General features: G+C 44.1%; 1 long non-coding RNA gene across 1 annotated transcript; it reads left to right on the top strand.

The window, feature by feature from the left end:
- The first annotated feature begins 450 nt into the window (after nucleotides 1–450).
- On the top strand, nucleotides 451–12,399 carry LOC135906801 (uncharacterized). The gene is made up of 3 exons (XR_010565840.2): nucleotides 451–543; nucleotides 5,796–5,901; nucleotides 11,638–12,399. It is a non-coding gene; the product is annotated as an uncharacterized lncRNA (long non-coding RNA).
- The last annotated feature ends 11,665 nt before the right edge of the window (nucleotides 12,400–24,064 follow it).

Raw genomic sequence — 24,064 nt, 5'->3', positions numbered from 1 at the left:
CTTTTGGACTCAAGAAATTTGTTAAAGTGTCCCTACCGATTGTTGTTAGGAAAAAACACGTAATTTTCTCATTTACGACACATTTTTCTAAAAACCGCAGAGTGGCGCCACTGCAGTATTCGTTTGGTCGACATACCACGTTGGTTGTCGTAAATGCACATTGCCGTAAGGCGGTAATTGAGTTATATTTTAGAAGTGCCTAGACAAAATGTGCTCCTTGTCATGTGCAGTAACCATCGCAAACCCTCCGGACTCGTGTAACGCCGTTAGTTCGCCGTGTGTTTCGTGCGATCTATCAGTGTCGACAGCGAGTGTCTTACTACAGCGCCCGTTCGAGCTGCCTTTGTTCTGCCGAGCTGCCTGCCCGCGCTCTCGTGAAAAGTCTGGTACTGGAGCTTCGAATCGTAGTGTATGGAAGGCTGTTGAAGGTTGTGCTTTTGTGGAGCTAGAGTTCATCGGAAGTTCTACAGTGCTTGCGCCAGAAAGACGTCGGTGCCTCGGTACCTTTGAGACGAAGGAGCGTTGGCCAAGTCTTTTTGAAAGGTAAGCAAGTTTGGCCCTTGCGCGCATTCTTGAACTTATGATTTACGTAATGAACGTTGTGTAACTAGCTAGAGCAAAGCGCTTTCTGATCGTAGGTTGGCCGTCTTGCTGTGCACATTTAGCAAGCAATTTCACGAAGGCTTCCTCTGATGTTACAGCGTACTTGCATTCTGCTGTAAAATATATGCTACCCGCCTTGATTGCTATGCCTGAATGGGCACACAATTATGAAAACACTGAAAGTTGCTGTTCGTTCGGTAGTTTTCTGGCAAGAAGTTATTCGTTATATATGCATTCCCGCAAGTACAGTACATCTGTAATGTATCCGTCGATGTATCATGGGCTTCGAGCGTTGGCACACGATTCCTATGTTTGACGCTTAAGCGGATAGAAGCTTGTATGAAGATTTTTGTATGTATACAGTTTGGTTTGGAGGACCACGTCGCGAGAACCTGTGTATTGTTTATGTTCTTGAGTGTCTTCGCGTATTTGTCTTCTATGCGTGGAACCGGGGACATGGCATCAACCCTTATGTATTGTTTACTGCTTTCGCAGATTGGCCTCATGGACGTTTTTGTGTCGCGCTGCACTTCGACATCACCGTACGTAGGCGGCGACGCCCAACTGGAAGTGAACTGCGATGGACTGCCGTTTGCGTGGCTCTGGGACCAACAGACGTGCCCGGCGCTCGCTGAATCTGACTTCTTCCCACTTCACGAATGGCAACTGTGTGCCCCGGGAAACGCTGGCGGTATCCTTCAGCTACAAAAGCCTCGAAGCGGCACTACGACGACGGGGCGTGGAACCGGCGACATGGCATCAACCCTTATGTATTGTTTACTGCTTTCGCAGGTTAGTCACAAGCACTATTCTTCGATTAATGTATGCATTGCTTTGCCGGTTCCACCCCAAACTCTGTTTTTCTTGTGTTCAAAGCAGTGTGTTTCTTCAAAGTCGCGCAGGGTGCTCGTACGACGTCAGTTTGTTGTTTGGAGGCGTTCCGCTTTCTATTTACTGATTTTGCTGCTGTGTGGAGGCGATATAGAGCTGAACCCAGGGCCCAATACTGCACAGTTTGAACGAATACTTGAAGGCCAAAACACAATATTGGAAAAGCTGTCAGCAATGGAGAACAAGTTCTCTGCTGAAATAGAACAACTAAAGGCACGTATTGTGTCATTAGAAGAAACAATCACAGGAGTGGATGATATTCGTTCTTCACTGGCTAACGTTGAGGCACAGCAGCGTCAGAATCAGGCAACATTGTCGACTTTTTGTTCAAAAATTGACGATATCGAGAATCGTCAAAGGCGGGATAATCTACTTTTTTATGGTTTTCAAGATAGTGATACTGGCGAAAACGCAACTAAATCAAGCGAACTTGTCTCAAACCTGTGCCGCACTAAGCTGGAACTTCATGATGTTGGAATTGAGCGCGCTCACAGGATAGGAACCTATCGAGCAGATAAAACCCGCCCAATTATAGTGAAGTTTTCCTCTTTCAAAGAACGCCAACAAGTGTTAAAAAATGCACGCAAGTTAAAGGGCACGAACTACAGCATTTCCGAAGATTTTTCACGCGTGGTGAGGGATAAAAGAAGCCTTTTATGGAATTTTGCGAAACAGAATCGGCAAGACGGTATAAAAGCAGTACTGAAGTTTGATACCTTGTACATGGGCAACAACCGCTATCAGATTGATAGCGTGACCAACAAAGTGAAGCAGATGTGACCATCACCAGTGACTAACATAAAGGAAATGCTCAGCGTTTTGGTGATAAACTGCAGGAGCATAAGAAATAAAGTCGATTCTTTCCATATCCTTCTTAGATCACTTGAGCCATCAATAGTTATTGGCACTGAGTCATGGTTGGACTCGAGTGTCTTAAATTCTGAAGTTTTTCCAGATGGCTATCATTGTTTCAGACGCGATCGAGGAGCAAGAGGGGGAGGGGTATTTATTCTAGTTCGCTCAAGCTTATCGTGTGTTCCACTGGAAGGTTCTACAGCCGATCTTGAGTCTGTTTTTTGCAAAGTGAGGCTATCTAATGGGAAAAGTCTAGTTATTGGATCATATTACCGTCCTCCCGGAGCATCATACGACCAGTTTCGTCAGCTATCTGCTTTCCTTGATACGCTTGAGAACGATATCATAATACTAGGGGGAGATTTTAATCTTCCGGGTATAGACTGGTCGTGCGATGACCCGGTAGCGTCGGTCACTGGCCATGTGTACTCTGCTTTTTTTGATCTCGTCTGTGATTTTTCGTTTCAACAGTACATTCGTGATGCGTCACGGAGCGACAGCACAGGTCACGTACTTGATTTGCTCTTATGTAATGTCCCGAACATTTTAACAAATGTGAATGTACTTCCCGGCTTAAGTGACCATTGTGTTTTTACTGCTGATATAAACGTTCAATATGTGTCCGTGCCGAAGAAGGAACCCAGAAAGATTTACGTGTATAAGAGGGCTGATTTCGCGGCTATAATTTCGGCGTTTGAGTCATATTTTCCTACCTTTGATGCATTGGTTGATGAATTGAGCATTGAAGAGTTATGGAAGCTGTTTAAAGACAAGCTGTTCGAATTGCGCAATACATTTGTTCCTACTCATGTTATCTCATCTAAACGGTCAAAGGATAAGCCTTGGTTTAATCACCAGCTGCGCACACTAATACAAAAAATTAGGAGAGCTTATCTCAAGTTTCGGAGAGCGAAGTCCCCGAATACTTGGTTAGAACTGAAATGTTTGAAAAAAAGCTTTCAGAATCTCGCGGAACAGGCCAAGCATACGTATTTCAAAAACCTTGGTGTGAAGTTGCTCAAAGATTCCAGAGAGTTCTGGAGATTTGTTAGGTGCAACGGTAAAGAAAACAATTCTATCCCCCCTTTAAAGAGCTCTGAAACCATAATTGACGCTGATGAAGACAAAGTGAAACTTTTTAGTGATTTTTTCTTGTCAGTGTTTAGACCAAGGCGTTCTCGTAGTGTTAATGTGATCTGCCCAATGGACATTAAACAAATGCCTGAGGTTATATTTGGTGTAGAAGGTTTGCGTAAATTACTGCAGGAGATGAAGCCGACGACCGCTTGTGGCCCTGATGATATTCCGGCAGCGATTCTTAAAAACTGTTCTGGAATATTGTGTTTTTACTTTTCTCGGTTATTTACAAAGTGTTTATCTGAGTCTTGTTTACCGTGTGATTGGAAGCTGGCACGGGTTGTACCCATTCACAAAGGCGGATCGAGAAGTGCCGTTGAAAACTACAGACCGATATCTTTAACAAGTATTCCATGCAAGTTAATGGAACACATAATTTATACTTCGGTCATGTCGCACTTAGTTAAGCACAATATTCTAAGCTCTAGTCAACATGGTTTTCGACAAGGTTTTTCATGCTCTACACAGTTAGTAGAATTCTTTCATGATCTGGCCTCGGCAATAGACAAAACCAAAATAATAGACTGCATATTTCTAGATTTCAAAAAAGCCTTTGATGTCGTTGCACATGATCTTCTCATCTCAAAACTTAAGGCCTACAAATTGGACAATAGTGTCATAGCTTGGATTGCCGAATATCTTCGTGCAAGAGAGCAGTCTGTGGTGCTCAACGGTTTTTCTTCTGCATATATTCCAGTTACCTCAGGTGTTCCTCAGGTGTCAGGTGTCCCCTTTTATTTCTACTCTTTATTAATGATATTGAAAGTGATCTTACGTCTTCATTTAGAATGTTTGCGGATGACTGTGTCATTTATAGAGTCAGAGATAACGCAAATGACATTTCATTATTACAGACTGACTTAGACCTTATAGGAACGTGGTGCAATACGTGGGAAATGTCACTAAATGTAGAAAAATGTGTTCACGTCACCTTTTCAAGGAAGCGCGCATTTGAGCCATGCACTTATACCTTGAGTAATATGGCATTAAAGAAACTTGACGAATACAAATATTTAGGAATTTTAATGACGTCTGACTTAAGATGGAACAGGCACATTACGCATATTAAAAATAAGGCAATACGTTCATTGGGTTTCCTCCGCCGTAACTTCAGTCAAATACCGAATAAATTAAAAGAGCAATTGTATTTCACTTATGTCCGTAGTTTACTTGATTACGGTTGTATTTGTTGGGATCCGTACACGGCCGATCTCACAGAACAGCTTGAAAGAGTGCAGAACAGAGCAGCTAGGTTTGTTCTTAATGACTATAGTAGAAAATTAAGTATGACAGAAAGTAAAATTAAATTATCATGGCAGGCATAAAAGACCGGCGAAAAAACCTGAGGTTGAAATTTTTCCACGCTGTTTATTATTCAAAAACAGGGATTCAGAGAGAACGATATATTAAGTCGCCTACTTATACGTCGTTGAGACGCGACCATGCGCTGAAAGTCTGCGAGTATCCTTTCAAGGGTGACGTCTTTAGGTATTCTTTTTTTGTTCGGACTATCAGAGAATGGAATGCTCTTTCGCCTGACATTGTTAATATTGAAAACAATGATGCGTTTTATCACGCTTTATGTATGTGATTACTTGTTTCTTCCTTTATTATGTAATCCCCCCTGCTGTAATGCCCGCATGGGCGATGCAGGTATCTAATAAATAAATAAATAAATGTTGCAAACCCGACATAGGCCAATATTACAGTAACGAAGTTTATTTTTAATCCAGACATTTCAGACACCGGCCTTTAAGAAAGACATAGACCAACCAATTCTTACGAACGGGATGCCAGCTCTTGCAATCGTAGGTTATACGGTAGTGCGTAATAAAGTAAGGACTGCGATTTTGTAGCGATACTTAGCCCTCGATTCTATACCACTCTTGCCGCCCACCGCAAACGGCCGGCTGTTGCAGTACGTAGCACGGGCCGGGGCGGCGGTCAGACCACTAACGAATAACGAAAAGGAATAGCATCGCTACAAAATCGCGATCTAGCTTTCAGAATGCTTTTCATGTGCTCAATATTTTTGTTTAATCCAATGCGCCACGTTTTATGCATATATGAGTTTTGTTTTTGATTGTCCTGGTAGCCTGTTGTTGCTGATTTCGTTCCTTCCTGAAACTTCACTTGTTACAAAATATCAGTGTAACTTCCTTAGATATAACAAAAAGACATTTGTGCAACCAGGCGCAAATTCATGCAGCTGGCTGTGTGAGGCTCTCTTTGCAATTCCACATGACACTGGTAAATCACAAATTCCCAGGTTCACAGCACATTAAATTAAACATTTCTTACTTTTGAAGGCTATGCGGATTCTGGAGGCATCCCTGCATCGAGCAGGAACCTGCTGCACTGCTGGAAGCTGGACAGCACGACAATAAAGCACGTGATCTGTGCGCTTTCTCAAAGGTGCGTACAAAACTGGTGCTGCCTTTCGAGTTGTAGGATACATTTGTGTTATATGCAATCATTTTACTGTATTGCCATTTTCAGGATTTCTAGTGGCTGATATGAATTTTATGTTTTGGTGGAGTGCCCTCAGTTTAATGAATTTACCTAAAGTAGCCTCCTCTGAGTTAAATATAATTGGGTGCTTGAGTAATTATGCCTTATATACTCCATATAGACTATATTAATCTAGCCAAAATGCCTTTTTAAGAACCATGAATTGAGGTTTCGTGCCTTGAATAATGTGCTCTAGAGTGTCTAGAAAAATGCGTTGTACCACCTAAAGACATGGTTTACGGAAAAGTGCCTTAAGCAATGCTTTCGCACAAAAGTTGTGTCATCAAGAGTTTCAGAGAAGCCTGTGTGGTCGGTATGAAACATGACAAAGACAGGCATAGACCAACCAAATACAACATTAAAAGCAATACATTTTGCCTTCCATATGGAAGCCTTGTTCACAATAAGGCTATAAAAAGTGGAAGTGCATATTTAATTAAGTAAGTTTTAGCATAAGATGGGCGTGGGCTCCTTGGTTTCAGATAAACGTGTCCTGTTGATTGCATCTCCAGGGAATCCGGGTACAGGCATGGCTTCCAATTTCTTTCCTGGCCGATTATGCTAGACACTATCCAGTCACTATTGTGTTTAGTCATTGCTGCATGCTCTGCCAAAGCATTTGATGCCACTCTTTTCTCATCCACATCGTTCTGATGTTGGCGTAGCCATTGCTTAAAGTTGCCCATTGCTCTAATGTAGATAGTATTCATATACACATGTTATGTTTCAAAGGTCAGAATTCATGTCAGTAAAATTTTTGATACGGTTTGTTACTGAGATGGCTACTTCGTTGGTTTAACATGGCTTGTCACTGGGATTGCTCTCTTGTTTGTTTAGCTTCTTGTCGGGTTCTTATGGATTTGATTTTGTGCACAATTAGATGTTACACACACACCTTGCATATACATGAAAAAAAGGTTTACAACAGAGATAACATATTTGCATGGGCATATATATGTGTCAATAAAATACTCGAGCCTCATTTCTGCCTACAGAAAAAGAAGTTATTTCTCCTCGAGGGCATGACTGCTTGCAATAATGAACCTCCAAGAAAAGGTTTTCTCTAATCCGTATTTTTGATATCTAAATGCTTATGTGGCATGTACAAACTGCTTGCATCAATTTCTCATTGGGATGAGTGGTCTAAATTTTAAATTTGAGTAATAATTGCAATAAATAACTCATTTCACCTGTCTTCTAATGACTCTAAAATTCTATGCTTCTACCTTGCCAAACCTTTTATGAAATTAGTTTGATGAGGCCCAATATACAGGGCTCTCTAAATTGAAGGTATCAGTACCTATTAAAGACTGTGCTAACTAAGAAAATGCTGCTTGTGTATGTGGTTTATTCATTTCTCAGACAGAAGCTTTACACCCAAGTGCAGTCAGTAAATCGAAAACAATTGCGTCTTGTTCAATAGTTCTCGAGCACTTGTGCGTCACTATAGTCGGATACAAACTTAGAAAAAAGGGGAGGCCCCGCCCAGATGAATGAAGCGCGACGTCCGATTGCCTCCGCGACTAAAATAATCCGGCTCAAAAAATCGTGCTTAGGAAACGCGCAATTCCCAGTATAAATAAAGACTTTGATGACTGGTTTAGTGGAGCTCTCATGTGCTACAGCACATGCCAGATCGCAACAGAAAAATAACCCCGTGCCTTCCACAACGCTGCCCGTCGTCTGCTCTTTAGCTTCATTGCAAGTGGCAAAAGTAGAAAGAGCAACTCTGCATGGCATTTGTACTTGTTTACATGTACACGGCACATTTACTACTCCTGTTCCGAGCTTCAAATGAATCAGTTGCTACTGAACAAGTACTTATATAAAACAATGTATTTATCGCAACCATTACAAACCCAAGATGCTCAGTGTCAGCGAAAGCACCGTGTTAAAGCGGAGGAGGGAGGTCAAAGCTTCGCATATTTTGGGTGGCAAACTATCGACGCCCTCACGAAAACGCCCACAAAATGTGGAGAAAAGAAGAAGCAGCACGAAGTAGGACACGTGTGCGCTGAGGTCATGTGCACGATTTCTTTCACCACAACGAGATACCGACGATCGAGAAGATCACTAACGAGTTCTCGAAGCGTATATTGTGTTATGTTTGTGCCCTGGGATTTGCCTGACGGAAGGCCAGTGCTATGGTTTGTCGACCGTCGAGGCAGCATTCATCCCCGCATGGTGCCTGCCTGCTTCGGACACGACTACGTGCACGGCTCGAGTTTCCTCGCGGCTGCACGGCGTCCACGATGGAAGCAGCCACCGGATCACGGACTGCTATTCGGCCCCTCCCTGTCCCGGCAGCAATGCAACCCCCCCCTCCTTTCTCCGGCGGCGCCCACACCACAAACGACTCCCGCTGTGTTTGGGACAGTTTCCAAAGGAGGGTTGTGTTTCGACCCGGTGCCTTGCAGTTGGTTCCCTTTGTCCTACGCGGGCCATAAAACTTGCCCGGCGCACCATTCTGACCAACTGCCAAATCGTCCTGACGCCGCAGCGCGGTTCAAGGAAGCGCCGGCCACCGAGAGCGGCGTTAGGACCCCGGAGGCTGCCCAGACCCTCTCTCTCACGACCTTGTTTCGTCCTTGGGGACTGTCTGGGGGATCTTTGGACTGAGGGGTGTTATTTAAGCAGCTTGCAGCTGCTCTGTTGGTCTCTGTCCTGATAACGACGACAACATGTAAACATTGTATAAAGAATTATTCGCAGAGAAAACTCTCCTCGTCTCTGACTCTGCGTGAAGCGAGGTCCAGACCTCCTGCCAGCCACACATACCTCGGCAAACGCAACAATGGATCTCCCATCACTGAAGCGGTGTACTGTGTGTCAAGCACAGCAGCCAAGCATTCTCCCGTGACCTCTCAAATAAATAAGCGGTTCATTTGATGACATATTTCTTCTAACGGAAGCCCAATTCTGAAAAAGCAACGTCCTGCACAGATCATGCTCAATATAAGCGTTGGCATGGAAACGTGCTGAAATGCCGGAAAATCTGAATGCAAATGCAGTTATTAACTCTGAATAACTATGTGGGACCCGAAATGCTCATTCGGGCAGCCACTGTCCAGCTTCACACGAAAAAGTAGTAGTCAACCTGAATGAAATTGACAGCCACTCTTAGCAGCCTGCACGCCAAAGCACATTGTGCTTTGCGTGCAGTTGTGCTGCCCCTACCGTTTTTTCCAGCCCGTTGAGATGAATAATGCCAATGTCAGAAGGCCCAAAATACTCTAGTGGGCAGCCACCTATGAGCATGACGGGCCCTGTGATGAAATAACAGTCATCAGGGCACGCTTCAAAGGCACCTTTAGCAGCCTGCACGTCAAAGCCCAGTCAAGCCGTCACCACTGTTGGTGAAACGGCAGCAACCAATGCGACAGTGACAGCCACTGTTGGCAGCTTGCATGCAAACACACATTCATGTGGTGGCATTGTTTATTTTGGTTACCTGGCCTAGGCAAGTAATGTGAATAAGAACAATTATCAAACATCATTAGCTTAGTTAGGCCCAATATACTCAGTCGGGTAGCTATTAATAGCAGTAGTGGATGGCACGCTTGCAAGGCACCATTAGCAGTCTGCACGTCAAATCACAGTCATACCGCAGTCATTGTTGTATTTATTTATCTGACCGGGCAAGTAACACCAATGTAAGCACAATTATTCACCCTGAATAGCTCTGCTAGCATTGTGCTAAAAAATGCTGAGTGAAGTTGAATTTGTTTTATTGAGTCAATTATTTAATTTACAAGCCATCGGCATGTCGATCAACGGCCAGGTTCAGACAATGTCATTTGTGAAGTAATAAATGGTGAAAGTTGCAAAAGCTCTCAGTGCACTGCTTTGCTGGGCTCCATTCACTGAAGAATGTCTTTGCAACGGCAAAAGCGTCAGACAGAAATCACACCCCGCTGCACATTGTTATTCGTGCTGAAAATTTTCGCCATCATATGTGATAGGCAGCGAAACCGTTTGTTTACTAAGACTGAATGCATGAAAAATGCAACAGCATAGCAAGGTGTTTCACAATATGCAGCCTTTCATGTGCACTTCTGGCTAGCTGCCACATGCACTGATGCATAAACGTGAGCAGAGGTAAGAGGCAAAGTTACTGTGCAACCCACATGACGCTTTTAAGAAAATGTATCTCTAAACCTTTCTGTTTTGATAGGCGATCAAAATATGTTTTGAGCAAGTTGGTTAATCACATTGCAGCAACAATACAAGAAACAAGGACAGAAAACGCAGCGAGTAGGCAGATTGAGAAGACTAGGTAGACCAGTGAGAAAGGTTTTAATGAGATGGAAGAGGCCAGTCCTGCAGTGTACAGGAGTTAGTGCTTTGAATGAGATTGGCTAATGAAAATGTGTAATGACTTTGCTGAACGAAAACTATCAAAAACAAATGCTAATATAAAATAAAAGGACAAATATGAGTAAGTGCAAACACGCATGGAAGCAGGAACCCTGGCAACACAACTTATGCGTCACTGTGCCACGGCATGCATTCTACAGCTTGCGTGCGCGGTGAGCACTGGTGGAAAGAAATCAATCGACGGTGCTATACACAACGCTCGAACACCGCCATTAGACGCTCGGCTATCTCACTGTTGACAACGATCACTCACGCTAAGTTGACGGCGACAAATCTTTGCATTGGAGGCTTCTTTGTCAAATATTTTCTGTTGAGACGCTCGTAGGTTTGTTTCACGCGCGCACACTTTTCTAATTTCTCCTCAGAATGGTTTTGCTCTATCACTTTACCCCGTCCGACGAAAAATGCAGCGACACGGTACACGAACTCACCCGCCGCTGACAGCAGGCACCAGACTTTGGCAAACTTTTCTTGTCTTAACTTCACTCAGGAGCGAAATAAAAAAGACATGAAACAAACAGGCAGGGTGTGTGTTTGCAGCAATCACCGAGGCATCCTATTTTCAAAGCGTAGCGCAGCATCAGCGATGCTCGCTGCAATGTTTCTTCGCCGGATCACGGCTTAGAATAAACGCACGCGGCACAGATGCCGCATTGTAAGCTCGCAGTAATATTTCCGGCATGATAGACAATGACAAACAGATTGGGAATTCACTGTGACGAGGCATTGACACGCACAGCTGACGCGACTTGGCCCAGTTCGAAGCCCGGGCGGCCATCTTCGACGGCGGGCCACCGGCCGTCCGGCGCATGACGTCAGTCCAGAGTGCGCACCCATTAGTGGATGCTCGTGTGCATCCGCCTCGGAGGAGTAAAGGCCCCTGTTTTTCTAAAGTTGTATCCGACTAATCGAGCACAGCTTGACCCTTGGCCTAATACTAAATCAGGCTTGAAGCTTTCAATGTGTGCTAACCGCTGGAACAGCACCAGATTTCATTCTGTGCCAAGGGGTGGAACGCATTTGCTTAGAGCTAGGCAGATGAATGTCTTTCTTTTGCATTGAAGTTCCCAATACTTTCTAGTCTTAGGTGAAAGTACACAGCTCAGCACAACGCATGTATGGTATACGTAAGGGTACTTTGTTCTTTAAACCCTATCAACAAGAAGCAGCTACTTCCGTTTTTGCAAACCTTACCTTATTTCCTAACCTTTCCTTGATCAACAGTGTAGAAAATTAATCTGTGCTTGTTCTGTTGTTTCACAGGTAGACATCGGCGACGGTGTATATGTTGAAAAGGGCCTGCTGAAGAGGCTGCGCCTGGATGCTAACAACTCGGGCTTTCAGTTTGCGGGGGGCCTCCTTAAGGCTCCTTTTACAAAAGAAGAGGTTGAAGGGAGGCGCTACACATGGATGCGCAGCGATTGTTTGTGACAGCGTCACTGCTGGCAGGCCTGGCCTGCCTTTTCGCTTTGTTCTGGGTCTTCCACGTTATCTACTCGAAAAAGGCCCACAGGATTTTGACATTTATTGAGCACTGCTTTCTGGATTTTTGCTACACAAAGCCGCAGGTGAAAGCATTGGATTTCGTCAATTTTTACAAGAACTATTGCTAGGCAAAAAAATTTTCAGATGCATATCCTCAAGAAAGTTTCTGTCAAAATTATTTTGCCTAACAAAAGCACTCGTGGGTTCTGTGGCTGACAGGTTGCCCAAGCCATGTAGCACAGTGCTTGCTTTGAAGGGACACGAAAAAGAAAATTTATTTGAGCTTTATTAAATCATTCTTCTACAACACCGAAAAAAAAACTCCCACCATGAGAATTGGCTTGATAAGCCAGATAACTTGCAAAAACGAAAACTGGTGTCGCCACCACCACCTTATAGTTCCTGCACCAGCTCGCTGTGATATGGAATTTGACGGTGTCTGTTCGGGTCTAGCTAATGTTCTACTGGCCAATATTGATGAATTCTGTTGTAAAGGTGTCAAAGAATATACTTAGTTGAAGTATGACTCCACACTGATGTGCGGACACTGCATAAAACTTGAAAAATGAAAGTTAAATCTTCATTTTCTCATCTAATAATCCGCTTATTGCCACAATGTTCATGAATACAGTTCTGAAAAATTGTTTTATCAGTCTAAAATGATTTACTGTTTCACTTTAGTATTTCTGTAATGGACCTTCAGCAACAAAATGTGTGTTAGTATTCCACAGGTATTCTCAGTGGGGGCAAAACACCAGCAGCATGCTCAATGATTCCGTACCAACTGATAACTTGAAGGATATCCTGTGCCACTAGGGTTAGGCCAACGTGGCTCTGTGTTAATCACCACAAGTGTATTATGCAAAACTTAATGGCCCAGAAATTCGTAATTCAGGAGGGAGTTGAATTAGCTATTTTTTTTCTTTATCATGGACTTCTCACATTACACTTTGTCACAACGCATTCACTTTAAAGTAACTCTGGAGAATAAGGTGGTTTGGTATTCAGACATGCCTTCTGTGTGTAAACAGTGTTAGATGAGCAATACAAAGATACACCATAGATGCTGACTGGCAACATGAAGGGGTTTGAGGGCAGCTACAAATATACATCCTTGTAGTCGTACCTATAGCACCATGTTCAATTTGTCACACAAGCATATGGCATCCATCACAACTGCATGCCTAGAAACGGACAAGGGCAACACACTCAATTCCCTTTTAGTCTATCTAAGAAGCACTACAATTTTTAGGCAACGAAATTGAAATCTGGCTTGTACCCATAAGTACTGCAATACAGTTGTGCAACGTGTTCCTGTTGTGTGGAAAAAGGGCTGCATATGTTTTCTTTGAGCACAAGGGGGAGTGGTATCAGTTAGAGCCCCTCCATCCACGTGCCACTGCCGCTTTCTTAAGTAGCGACAACCTTTGTTGTGCGCCGCCTTTTCCCCTCACACCAAATCCGGTTCCAGCATTTCCAGTTTAAAAGTTTCCGGTTCCGGCGTTACCGCTTCCTGAAGTTGTGCTGCGGGAATTTCCGCTTTGACTGCCGATGGTGAGACGCCCACGCGTGCTTAGCAGAGCTGTGGGAGTCACCATGAGAAGAATGCAAAGGCGACAAGCTGTTGTATTCCGCTGAAGTAGTAATTCGTGGTCGCTGTTTTCTAAATGCACGAAAAACGGCAGTGGTCTCCAAGCGCCCAGGCACTACATTCCACTGTACGTTGTCTCTCGTGGCACAACCCGTCGCAGGTTGACGCGAAACACCGAACACGATCAGATCGCTGATTGCAATAGGCGGTGGTACTTCGACGGAATCGCATTCACAGTTTAAACCGCAGCTGGTGCAATTAAAGCCTCTCCATCGACGCGAAAGTAAACAACGTTAAGAAAAACATAGCGTTACTTCCACTCGGAACAGGAAGCTGCAGCTACGGAAATTCCGCTTGACACCGGAAGCTAAGGGGGTGAGTGGCAGAGGAGCGTGGAGGAAGAGGGTAGGTTGGCGGTACTTAACCTGGTCGGCGGAAACGTGTATGGAGGGGCTTTAGTATCAGTTAATGGCTGTTTTCACATATATGTTTTGTCGTGTGTATTAGCAATCACCATTTTCCTTATCTGAGTGAGGTCATTTTTTAGAAAGTTTGAAAGTTTATAGAACATGTTGCTCATGGTTGTTGCAGTTTTCTTCCTAACTATCCATTCATTGCACTGTGCACCCATGTCTTGGGCAACTAGCTGTTTGAAGGTCAGTATGCTATCGATGGGTCTAATGGTAATCTCTAGTGCCCTCTCATTTGCTTGTTGCAATACTGAAGAGTTTTGTATATTGTGTCACTTGTTTATTTTCACTGTACTTTAGTTTCACTACATCTTGAATGTGTTGTGATAGTTTTTCTTTTGCAATGAAAGATATGGTGGACAGTTGGCAACACTAATGTGATAGTATGAATGCTTGCTGTATTTATCACGATTGTTTCATTTCGCTGGGGCACTAATGGTCATTAGCAGCAGATGCTAGCTGCCCTTAAGTGCAATGTTTTTATGTTGCATAGTATTGTTCATGATCCATTGAATGCACTGCACGCGCATGTTGTGGACAACTGCCTGTTTGAAGAAATTGTCGGCATATTCAGTGGGTCTAATGTGAAAATCTCTACTACTGACTTAGCTTCACTACATCTTGAATGTGTTGTGATAGTTTTTATTTTGCCGTGACAGATGTGGTGGGCAGTTGCCGGCACTAATATGATAGTACGAATGCTTGCTGTATTTACCACATGGTTGTTTCATTTTGTCTAGCGCAGTAATGGCCATTAGCAGCAGATGCCATTTGGCCTTAAGTGCAATATTTTTATGTTGCATAGTTATGTTCATACTAATCCATTGAATGCACTGCACACCCATGTTCTGGACAACTGCCTGTTTGAAGGAATGACCTGCATATTCAGTGAGTTTTATGTGAACGTCTCTAGTACTGACTGTATATTTATCAGTTAGATTTTATATTGTATGTTGCTTGTTTTCACTGTACTTTAGTGGGATTGCACATTGAATGTGTTGTGATGCATTTCATTTTGCTATGAGAGATCTAATGGGCAGTTACCAGCCCCCAGTCTGTGTGTTAGTACAAATATTTATTATGCTTATCACAGCATCTTGTAAGGCTATAGTTTTGTGATGATTAACTCATGCTTGACTTTTTTATGAGAAACATGTCAGAACTAATAAACAATTCCTCATGCTTGGGATCCATGAAATCATCTTTGTAATCTTTCAATTGTCTTCGAAATATTTCCACATCAGGCCCAAGAAACTCCAGAACAGGCTTGAAAAATTACTCTCGGAAAGAACCGAGAAAACCTGATGAACGAGGTAAAAAAATACTCCGAGATCAGCTCCAACAAACCACAGAATGGGCTTGAAAAATTACTCTCAGGTAGAGCTACGAAACCTTGATAACGAGGTAAGAAAATGCCCCGACATCAGTACCAACAAACTCGAGAATAGGCCTAAAAATAACTCCCAGGAATAGCCTAGAAAACTGGATGAATGAGGTAAAAAAATACTCCCACATCAGACCCAAGAAACTCGCGAATGGGGTTGAAAAATAACTCTCAGGAATAGCCTCTAGAACTTCGTGATGGCAGTAAAAATATAGTCCCACTATCGTCCCTAAAAACCTTCCCACAGATTAAAAAATTACTCTCGTTTTTACATACAAAAACCTTGGTCAGCATGGTAGTAAATGTTTACCTCGACTGGTACGTAGTAAAAAAAACCAGAAACGGGAATGCGATACAGGACGAGCGGTTTACTCCCGTTTCGCGTTATTTTTGTTTAGTGTGTGGAACAATAAAAACCTAGCGCAAAGCGAAAAAAAAAATATGCCGGTGCAGTAACATTTGAAAACGAAGAGAGGAATTGCCACGCAGTTTGTCAATCTGCCACACGGGGTCAGCGTCACACACATACATAAAAAGTCATAGAGTGGGTAATGTCATGAGGAACATACAGAAAAGTAACACTGAAAAGATCCAACGAGATCCACACACTTCTAACTAATAATTTTGGTTTGCAAATAGGCCTCACGCAAATGAATGGAGTAGCAGAGAATGCGTCTCCTAGCCAGAAATACTAGGCGTTAAATAAACGGCGCGCGGCCAAGCATTGCCATGTTGGCCACACACGCACACAATGCCCCCATTTCCCTCCGGTTATCGCAGCATGAACATCTATACAAAGGACGTATATGTTCTCACTCTCTGCTTGCAGCAAGGTTCTAGCAACGACGTTATGTTCATAAATGTACGTCCAGCTCGATTATCTCTGACCGAATAATGTTTCTTGGCGTGTGATTGAAGACCACGTCCGAAGATACCACCGCCGCTACTTTTCCCATCTACAAGCTGGGTTTTTCAACATTTCTTAAAGCAACACTAAGGATGAAGAGACAAATAAAAGCAATGTAAAGACGGAGAGGTTAACCAGAGGAGAGGCTGATTAATGTGTATTATCTTCCGTACACTAAATCGAAACACATCTTAGTTTAGAATGATGAAGTTTTCATTCAAATTCTGTTTAAGTTAATTTCTCGTAGTTATGTTGATTATGGGAAGAGAAAGTGAAGCCAAATTTGCGATTTTGGAATCTCACGTGAGAGCACCCCATTGTCAATACTTCAGTGCGACATAGCAGATATTGAAGCATTTTCACACAACTGGGCCCTCAAGGACCACTATTATTTCTTAAAATTTGCGGTGTTTGGCCGTTCGCTCATTTAGATCAGAGTTAAGTTCGCCTTTTCCTGTAACAGGCTAGCTGGACCCGAGCTACCGCTGACATACCATTCACGTCACGGAGGCCTCGTGCGGGAACAACAACGCTGCGTCCACACGCGTCTTTCGCGTCTTTTGAGGAACCTGCGTCATATCGAGTTACCCGCACTTTTTCGTGTCGGATGTCTCTGTTTCTAGCCAAGCCTTTCGCGAGCTTTTCCTGTGGATATGTAGTGTCTAAAGATATTACTCTTGACATAGATAGCGCAGCCAAAAATTTCGGCAGTACGACGCTCTCCTCTAGCCCCACCTCCTACCCCTCCCCCCCCCCCCACCCGCACCCCCCGTACGCAAGGATCACGCGAGAGAATGCCATGCTTTGGAATTTTGCCCCATTCTTACCTCCTACGCGCTCAGCAAGATATTTGTCATTGCGTAACTTCGCTAACTACAGGTTGGCTTACCTCACAAGGTTTTTTTTTTCTTTTCAATAAGCAAAGACGCTTTCGCGATGAAAAAATAAAATTTAAGTATGGGTTGTTACGTGCCCAAGCCACGATCTGATTATGACGGACGTCGAAGCGTGGAACTGTGATTAATTTGGACCAGCTGGGGTTCTCACCGTGCACCTAAATCTAAGTACACTTGTGTTCTTGCATTTCGTCCCCATCGAAATGCGGCCGCCGTGGCAGGGATATGATCCCGCGACCTCGTGCTTACCAGCGCAACACCGAAGCTACTACGCAACCACGGAGGATGTTTCGCGGGGAGATTACCAATGTAAGAGTAGAAAAGAAACTTACCAATGCTGCAAAATCTGACTTCTTTCTTCAGTGTCCTTCCCTTTAGATGGTGGAGTGCGCCAGTTAGGCTAAACGCCTCCACTGAGTAAGTGGTCGGAGCGACATGTAACTATGTGGAATGTCTGTACAATGTTCATTTTTTCTTTGATTTTGTGTTTCCGTTTCCTGCATGTGATTTTTCACCTCTGCAGGGCCTTTACGCGACGTGGCTTCGCAGGTGTAACGCAAAAAAAAAGAACATGTACAATGCATATCTGCCGGGGTCGAGGTAGCCATATCCTGTGCCATATCCTGTAATGTTGTTGCGGTATAAATTGAACTACGCGTCACCGTAGTGAAAAGCCGCCCGCTACCACTGAAGGCATTTTAGGCTGTCGTATCAAACCTAACTGAAAGAAAACTAAACGCGGATACATTATGGATATTGAATATACGTTTGTGCATAATATCTATTTATTATTTCGTTGTGTGCCAATTCTTCCATTAGTCGCCTTTGTTACATCTTCTCCTGAAACACGACACCATTTCACAGCAGGGCTCACACTGAAGGGACAAAGTGGGCGCACGCTGGAGTACTGTAAAAGCACTAGGAACGATAGAATAAAAGCGTCGAGCAGCCCAATAACTATCGTGTAGGGGAGAAAAATGCTTTCTAATAAGGCTTTGTAATAAGACCTTGAAGTAATAATACACTGCAACGAAATGTAATATGCCAAAGTGTTGCTTTTTTTGCATATGTAACGCACAAGAGGGGGCTGTTCCTAAATTGCACCAAATTTCGGGTTCCTTAGAGAACGCCAGACACGCACTAATTTTGCCCGCTCGCTAACACGCGAGAAAGAAGCCGCTACACGCGACAGCCGCCCCAGTAAGGTCCCGTAGAAAGGTGAACGGGAGCTCACGGTATGAGGCCACAATCCGCTGAAAAGGCTCTTTGCACACTAATAGTTTACAAACCGATATATGTCTTAGCTGCTGCTGGAATCCGTCAACGCGCACTAATTCGAACGCAAATTGTGAGAGAAGGCTGGCCCGCCACTGCCGTTGACGCAGTCTCTTTTTTGGGAAGTGTTGCTTCTGCTTCTGATGCATAGGCAAAATGGCTTTCCGGAAGGCCCGCTTCTTTATTCTGGGGACTTGTGTTCCCGATTGACACGAAGTCCATTTCTTGTCCCCTGTCTTTGTAGGGCTGCCGTTATACGTAAAATGATCAAAACAAACACGCACCGGGAGAGGAGAGACAAAAGCGTGTGGTGAACGGGGACATCGGGATTCTCCACTTGGGCGTGTAATTTGGTGCGAACTCACCAGATGACGCGAGTAGTCAGATATCGGTAAAATCTCAAGGTAATCTGAATGTACCGTCACTCTTTGAACTCTGCCGCCCCGGTGCGACCTCCTCTCCGACTATTCGCCCCTTGTTTTATCGCTCCGCGGGAATCGCTCTTGTGCCTGTTTTCCTGCACGATGATTGGTCTCCCTGCCGTTGCCCTTGGAAAGGCGCGGTTCTTGTGTTTTGCTTCTTTTCCGTTGCGGTCATTTTTCTCCTTAGCACACCTGAGTTGGAGACGCGAACGTTGCACGCTGTGTTTCCTGCGGTGTTGCGCTGGCGTTATGCCGTGCTATAGCGCATAAAACTGCAGCAAGAAGTCTAAAGATGGCTATGCAGTTTTTTTTATGATACCACAAGGATAGTGTGACCGCTTGTGCTAGGCGCAGTGGCTGCACAACACTGGCAAAAATAAATTTGTTCTAGCAAAGAATAGTGTTGTTTGCGAGATAAGGCACCTTGCTTATTGCTCGTATGAAAGAATGTCCTAGTGCTACATTTTCGGAAATTGTTCTGATCCTTTTTAGGCTTGTGGCACAGCTCAGAGAGAGCAAAATTGAAGGTGGAAAGGGGAAGGAAAGGGAACAGAGAACAGAGAGAGCGCTTCCCTTTCATTACCCCTTCCACCTTCCTTTTTGATCTTTCTGAGATGCGCTACAAGCCAAAAAAAGTAGTGACATACCAACTCACCCAAACTGCCACGATTTTTATCTTATGTGGTCATGCGTATTTTTGCTGCGTCAATTAGCGCGTAACAGAAAAATGGGTTTGTCCCCAGCATGCTGAGCAGTCTTCTGGGATGCCATCAGCTCATGCGTCGTCAACTGTTATTCAGGCGGAAATGCAGCACTATTGGTTCTTTCCGCTGTGTGCAATTACGTGTGAAGATACAGCCCCTCGATCGCACTTTTCGTGAGTGTTAGAATCCGTTGCCTGTTTTACTGAGAACCAAAATAGCGGCCTGCAGAGGAGCTTTCTTTCCATCTTGCTTCGAAGTGTGCACCAGTCACTTAGATACAGTGAATGCAGGCCATGAAAACATTAAAAACAAGTATACCCATGTTAATCCGAGTGAAGAGCGCTAACTCGTTTACATTGCGTTATTTTTTTTGGTTTTTGAATTTGCTTTAAATTGGGCTGCCACGCACACATGAGCGGGTGACGATTATTATTTGATTGAGCTACTTATACATTGAGAAGACAAACACGTGGATGAACGATGCACTCGCGACTAATCCATTATAAGATTGGCACGCTGAGTGTAACACCATGAGAGGGAAAAGTTATCATCCACCCGAATGGAGCACGAAGCTACAAAGGAAACACATACGAGTATCTCAGAAAGAACGCCTTCCAGTTGATGAAAAATTCGTCCCAGTCCGAACTTTTGCTCAACTACGAGGCATTCTTTCTGAGAAAACCGTATGGATTTCCTTTGTATCTTCTTGCTTCATTCGGGTAGATGATAATTTTACCCTTTCATGATACTTCCTCCGCCTTGCGGGATTCCGCAGAACTGATTTGCTAAACACGGCATCTGTGGTACACATTCGCACACAGGCAAGAAAAAGAAGCCACACACGGAGGTATGTGCAACAAGCAACGCAATTTCAGAAGAAGAAAGTAAAGCAACTTATCATGTGGCGCAAACAAAAAATGTGAGGAAAATATAAATCGCCTCAAAGCTCCTTTTACATCAGTATATGCTCAATTCATGCGGCTTTAAGAAGAAACAAATCACATCATAAACCTTACCTTGAGGATTCTCGATGCTATTATCACAATTTTTCAATTTTCGACAGCACTAGGGCACGCAACTGGCCCAAAGTCTTGTGCCTCCATCGAATGCTGCGCCCCGTCCGCTGGAGCCAATGAGAAATAGCGTGCCGTGCGCAGCGCGCGCAGCCGGCACGCCAGGAGGAAAGGGCCGCGCGGAGGAGAGTGTCGCTACTTTCAAATTCTCAAGGGGTTTTAGATATCTCGTATTGGCAATGGTTCTGTCGGTGCGGTGGGTAAGCAATATGAACGATGCAGCATTTTGGCGGCAGGAGAGTTCCTCTTGCCGCAAAAAAAAAAAAACAGTGCGGAACAGTGGGAAGGCCTGCTCACCAGCGGCGTGCTCACAGCCCAAAAAGGATTGGTGCAACACGCTCTCAAAGTGGCCAGGCTCAGCGGTGCTCTTGAATAGGGGCGCCGACCGCTCAAGACGACGGACACTTCAGTAAAATACGAAGACCTCTGTTAGCCGCTGAAAGCTGTAAATAGAGCAACAAAGTTTTTCCTTCCTTCCTTCCCGTCTCCACAGAAACTGAATGCCCTGTATGAACGTTGTATTTCTGAAAAATTGGTTGGGGCTTCTTTAAGTGAGGTGGGCCCACTTTCGTGAGCGCCACTTCATTATTGGTTTTATTATTCCAAATTTCCAAGACAGCAAATGGCAGTCAGTATAAAAAGAACTGTGCTTGTTCAGATTCTTCCGGCATCTTCGTTTTCCGGACGGGTGAAACTTATCAGGCAACTTCACTCTTGCAGGGATTACTTCGTAAATATTAAAAATGGTAGGAATAATATTAGTGAGCAGTGCAGTTGTAGAACTCACTTGCAATTCAGGAAAGTTCCTTCTATTGGTTATGCAAGTGTATCTGTAAGTTAATGAACCTTCTCGTACATTGCAGACCTTGAACATTCTCGTACATTGGAAACATTGCAGACGCCCATAAACTTTTTTTTCTGGTATGCCTTCGAATCAGAGCCGACGTTTCTTTAGAAAGTGAGAGAATAAATTCATGGGTCCTTTCATGGGCAAAGAAGCGGTTTAGCATTTAACAGTTGGAGGCGCTTGTGTGTCCAACAGCAAATTCATTGGTCACTGCAACTCAACGACACCGCAGTGCCCATCTGGTTACTGCAACGAAACGGTGCCTAATAAAACGTTCTCGTCCATGTGGACTGATACTGTCCCATCGCTTAAAATGGGTACTGAGCCTAATAACAGGTGCGTGAACAGACGTCCCAGCTCCACAGTTAATCTTTATATCATCGCATAGGCGGTGCGCTTCAAAAGCTATAAAACAGGAGGCAAAGCTCGTATGCTTAGGGTAAAAATGTGTCTATGAACCGCACTATGTTCACTGTGACTGCCAAAGGGCAATGCCCGGCAAGGTAGTTAAAGTGGTGAGATAAGATCATCTCATAGGCGGTGCACTTCAAAAGCTATAAAACAGGAGGCAAAACTCGAATGCTTTGGTTAAAAAAGTAAGAAGCAGTTTCTGCATCTGTTCATGAACAGCAGTATGTTCAATGTGACTGCTGAGGCGCAACGTCCGGCAAGGCAGTTAAAATTGTGAGGCGCTCTAGTTGCTTGCTGGATCTCGCATTCATGTTTGCAGCGCGGATCTGAAAGACGCTTGCACAGGAGCAAACAAGTAGGCCGGAAGAGCGCCCGCGCTAGTCTAATCTACCTGTTTCGTCCTGTGCAAATGTTTTCTTCTTCAATTTCGCGCTACAAATATGAACACAAGCTCCACGAAAGTCTTGCGCATATTCGTGAACCTTTCTTTTCTCTTGTTCCACCAAAACGTACGATATGCACCTGTCATCTGGGACACAGAGCCCGTTTACACTACACAATAATAATGGATCGATAACATACACTTCTTGCAGAACCATGTTCTGTCCTTCATTTACTCAGACTACTTGCGTTGCACAAGAGTTACTGCTCTTGAAAGCATGCACTAAATTGCCTACACTATATTGTCCGCACAACGTTGCTCACCATTCACTACACTAAAGCACAAGTAAACTCCGCATGACGCTTTCCTACAGGATGCAGAGACACCTTTCTACGCCGATATTTGTTTGATACTGTAAACTCACGCGTACTAACTTTCGCGATTGCGGAGAAATAGAGGCGCGTCGCTCTAGAGCGGTGACTTAGCTGTCAGTCGTGTTAATTGCCCTCGCCTAATTATAATTCCCAAGTTCCTCAGGCCGCGGAAAACTTATTTTAGTGTGTAACGCCGTGTGAAAGCATCGACGTGTTGTACCAGTCTTATAAAAAAAGGAAAGGTACTCGTAATTACTGAACAAATCCTGACACCTTACATGTCAGAAAGAGCACTACTTCTTTACTAATTTTAGTTATGGAACTGATACTACTTTTTAACTCCATCTGCAGATAGTGTGTAGGCCCAACTTATACTAAATTATAGTAACTGAGCAGTAACTAAGTGCTAAATTAATGTTACTAATTATTTTTCGTGATATTCACTACCCCGGTATAGTTCACTAACGCAACAGAAATAGAATTACGAGCAATACGCTGGGCATCCCTGCAATGAATACACTGAGGATTATTCGATTGCTAAGTGCGGCTTGCATTGTGACAGCACATGGAAAAATAAGAGAACCGGTTCAATGCGGTGTATACTAAGCATGCATGATTGCCATGCGGGTTGCATGCAGAAATATTCAGGCACAATGACCTTGGGTGACATTGTACTACATAACACCATCAAGCGCCATAAACAAGAACATATAAAGAGAACAAGGGATCAGAGCGGGGCTAGTTAGCTGACGCACATAAATGGCAAATCAGCGCAGAAGGCTGTCCGGTCCGTTTTCCTCTCCCCCCCCCCCATTTGTCTGTGCTGTTTTGCCTTAATACAAATACAAAACGACAAAGGTGCTTCACGACACGTACCCTGGTAGCACCTTCAAGAGTATTCATTTCCTTAGCCTTCTGGCTAGTAATCACAACACTTAGTAACTTTACTAGCCCCTGGTTAGTATGGAACTGAGGTAGTATAACACCTAGTAGTCTAGCAAACTGCGTGGATTCACTAGCTATTACTAACGTTATCTTTAAGATTGTAGGATTACAAATGGCCTCGGATTGCGAAAGCAGTTGCGGTTATCACCGCGAGCTCACGGCGAAGCGAAAGGCTGCGTAACACCTCTTTCAGAACGAAGGACGACATCGCCACATGGCGAGAACCGCAGAAACTCGAGAGGCACGACAATGCGTGCGCGGCTTTCTTTTGCCACTTTTTTTCATTTCTGCTACCGTAATAGCACCCGCCCCAGATTACCTATAGAAGGCATGGCGCACGAGCAGCGCGGGCAGCCATGCATGGATCTGGCCAGGCTAGAACGGCCTAGAATACTTTCTGGTAAACTCTATCCGGGATGTAGGAGTAAGCATGTTACTTACGATGTCATAAGCATCATAAGCATGTTGCTTATGATGTCTCCCCCAAATCTGATGTGTTCAAAACTTTGCCTTTACCTGATTTC

Source organism: Dermacentor albipictus, chromosome 7 (assembly GCF_038994185.2).
Source record: "Dermacentor albipictus isolate Rhodes 1998 colony chromosome 7, USDA_Dalb.pri_finalv2, whole genome shotgun sequence".
Classification (NCBI taxonomy): domain Eukaryota; kingdom Metazoa; phylum Arthropoda; class Arachnida; order Ixodida; family Ixodidae; genus Dermacentor; species Dermacentor albipictus.
This window is presented reverse-complemented; position numbering and strand designations above follow the sequence as displayed.